The sequence below is a fragment of the Pyrus communis genome, chromosome 5, assembly GCF_041283825.1.
Source record: "Pyrus communis isolate YQ-2024b chromosome 5, ASM4128382v1, whole genome shotgun sequence".
In the NCBI taxonomy this organism is placed as follows: Eukaryota; Viridiplantae; Streptophyta; class Magnoliopsida; order Rosales; family Rosaceae; genus Pyrus; species Pyrus communis.
This window is the reverse complement of record NC_142569.1, coordinates 25,265,766-25,269,338: the sequence shown is the minus strand read 5'-3', so window position 1 is coordinate 25,269,338 and position 3,573 is coordinate 25,265,766. Positions and strand designations below refer to the sequence as shown.

At 37.9% G+C, this 3,573-nt stretch overlaps 1 pseudogene; it reads left to right on the top strand.

The window, feature by feature from the left end:
- The first annotated feature begins 2,199 nt into the window (after positions 1–2,199).
- On the top strand, positions 2,200–2,866 carry LOC148697021 (uncharacterized; annotated as a pseudogene).
- Positions 2,867–3,573: the final 707 nt, after the last annotated feature.

Genomic DNA, 3,573 nt, shown 5'->3' with positions numbered 1-3,573 from the left:
TTTGGTGCTTACAAGGTGCTAGCAATATGCAAGGAATTAGGGAGAATTTATTAGGGCTTGCAATCATCTGAAAACAAGGAGACCTTATCCAGCCCTGGTTTATCTAAACCTTATCCAAACTACCCTTATTTTATCTTATCATATCCTAATCTTATCTTACCTTAATTCCAGCTGCAAGGGGGAATCAATTTCACATTAAATCACCTAAATATCTGGTTCTAGAAGCCCTATCCTCTGCCCTAGATTTGTGCCGCACAAGCTAACCTTTTTCCCCTAGGAATCTGCCGCAACACCCTAGTCCTTTACCTTCTTGGTTTGTACCATGTAATCCTTCTCCTTGACAGCCTTTGCCATGCCCCTAGCCTTATAACTACACCACACATCTACTGCATAAGGGGAGAGTTTTAGAGAGAATTTCAGAGATAAAATATAAAGAGTGCCGTAGCTTTGCAAGGAAGGAAGAACAAGAAGGACTTGTGCCGTGACTTGCCATCTAAGGCCATTGGAGTGCTGGAGCATTTTTGGGTTCTTCCTATCCTTAGTTTTAGTTCAATGTTTAAATTAGATTGTCTTTGTTTAATTGCAAACATGTGGAACTGATTTCGTTTTAGCTAGAGGTGAATTCAAAGCCATGAAGATATATGTGATATGAATTGATTACATCCAGTTATTGTTTCATAAATTGTGAATGCAATTTACTTATCTATTTGATTGATAACTTATTCTTGTATGTTGATTAAGGATGCATACTTAGTTTGCATGCATGAATTTGATGCTAAACTATAAGGGAGTTTCACCTAATAGTTATGAACTTATATTTATAAGTAGTGGAAATCACTAGTCATGATTATGTTAAGTAAATTCCTGGTAGGAGTATCATGCAGTTCATAGTTACGAATGCCTTGTCAATGCTTATGATTTTCATAGAACTTAAAGATCTTTGATATGTATCTCTATCATGTTGTTCATATAGGGAACTTGATAAGAATAATTTGATTGTGTCTCTGAGTCCAATTCAATGAATTTAGGAAAATTTGATGGTTAATTTGTGTAGTTCACGATTAATTTGGGGCATTGTCAGTCATGGTTTATAGGAATAATAATTGGAAATCAATTTGTATACATATGGTTCATGTGTGGAAAAGAATCCTCTAGCTAGCCTTTCACCCCGTAAGTCACCTTAATTTCGTGCAACCTTTACTTAGTTTTGCAACCTATTAGTTTTAAGTCAATTTTCGTCCAAACAAACACCCCTTTCATGTTTTGAGTCAATTTAGTTAGATTTTCGTCCAAATCACCCCTTAGTGCTTGTTTTGAGTTATTTCAGTCAATTTTGTTTGTTTTGAGTTAGTTTAGCTTAGTTTTATGTTTTTGAGTCTAATTAGTGTAGATTAGCATCCCTCCTAATCCCATCCTAGAACGATCCATACTTATGCATACTACAATTATCTAAAAGAGAGTTTAATTTGTGTGTTAGTTTCTTTGTTTTAGGTACTAGCTTATGACTCAACGTTCTCAACATGTTAATGCACATATATTGGAGTTTGACGACTATTTTGAATGAACTTTGAGAAGGAAGAGCAAGCAACCAGAACCCAACCCACCTAGTTCTAGCTCTAAATCCGAATTGGAAGAAGAGAGGAGGAAGAACAGGACATGGCTGTGGATAATCGAACAATCAAGGAACTTTCAGCCTTGGGATTGGACAATGCCGTGCTTATTTTCATTCAATACCCTAGGGCAGCTCAAGGCAAGACCAATGAGTTTGAATTGAAGTTTAGTTTGCTGCATCATATTCCTAAATACCATGGGCTGTCCATGGAAGATTTGAAAAAGCATTTGAAGGAATTCAAAGTGATATGTTCGAGCATGACACCAATAAACTTGGATGGCAATATTCTGAAGATGAAAGCCTTTCCATTCTCTCTTTTGGAAAAGGCTAAGGATTGGCTCTTTGAATTAGCACCTGGAGCCGTTACTTCTTAGGAAAGTATGAAGAAAGTATTTTTAGAGAAATTCTTCCCAACTTCAAGAGTCATTCTTTTGAGGAAAAGAATTAGTGGAATGCAACAAGGCTAAGGAAAATCCTTTCCAGCGTATTATGAGCGTTTCAAGACTTTAGTTGCATCTTGTCCACAACATCAAATGAAGGAAGAGCTTCTAATTCAATATTTTTACGAATGACTTCTTCCAATTGAAAGACAAATGCTAAATGCTTCGGCAGATGGTGCTTTGGTTGACAAAACCCCAGTTGCTGCCAAGATCCTAATAGCCAATTGAGCCTTGAATGCACAACAATACGAAGGAGTTAGACAAAGGGACCCTCCCCCCACGGAAATCCCAAGTGAATGAGGTAAGTGCAGTTTCCGAACTTCAATCTCAAATGGTTAATCTTTATGTTCTTCTATCACAGGTTGTTGATGGATCCAAAGTACAAGGAGCAAGTGCTTGTGGCGTGTGCACTATGCAAGGACATTCCACTGATCAATGTCCTCAATTAATAGAGAATGGAAGATGGGAAAGTGCTAATGCCATAAGATATCAAAGCCAAAATTAACCAAGGCATGAGCCATTCTCTAACACCTACAATCCGGGCTGGAGAGATCATCCAAATATGAAGTGGAGGGAACCTCAACAAACTCATCAACAAGGCGGATATAGATAGCCACCTTTGGGACTCTATCAAAGGCCATTCGCACCACCACAACTCCCACCCCAATCTGCCCAACCAAATTCAGGTTCGTCATTGGATAATGATAAAATTCTTCAAGTACTAACTTCTTTGACGCAGGACTTACAAAACCATGCCAAGGAGATGGGCGAATTGAAGAATCAAATGGGGCAGATGGCGAAATTCATGGGATAATTTAGGGAACAAGGCAAATTGCCTAGTTCAACCGTTGTAAATCCAAAGGGAGGTTTTGAAACCGCTAAGGTTATCATGTTAAGAAGTGGCAAGGAGGTTGGAACCAACCCACAAATGTCCAAATTAAGTTAAAAAGAGGATGAAAAGCTATTGCTCGAGGAAGAGGAGGATGCCAAAGCCACGACAAGGGTAGAACACCCCTTGCTGTAGCCCCCTAAGGACCCTAAGTCGTCCAACTCAAGTAAGGTAGGTTCAAATTCAATTCTTTCTAACCCTAATCCACCAAATGTGCCTTTTCCTAGTAGGTTCAAGCAATCTAAGAAATAAGATAATGAAAAAGACAATCTAGATACCTTCAGGAAAGTACAAGTCAATATCCCACTCCTTGATGCAATCAAGCAAGTTCCAAACTATGCTAAATTTTTTAAAGACCTTTGCACAACAAGGAAAAGGATTTCGAACAAGGAAGTGGTACGGGTAAGTGAGAATGTTTCAGCAGTTTTACAAAGGAAACTATTAACTAGAAATACAGAGTTTGACATTGATCAAGAATCTTAGAGAATGAAAGAAGGTCGAAGAATCAAGGGAAAAATCTCAGAAAACTCAGAGAGGAAAAATACTTCACGACTCTTGTATTTGTTATTAATTGAAGAGTTATTACAAGAGAATCCAATATAAAGGACTACCACTACTTTCTTAATGACTAA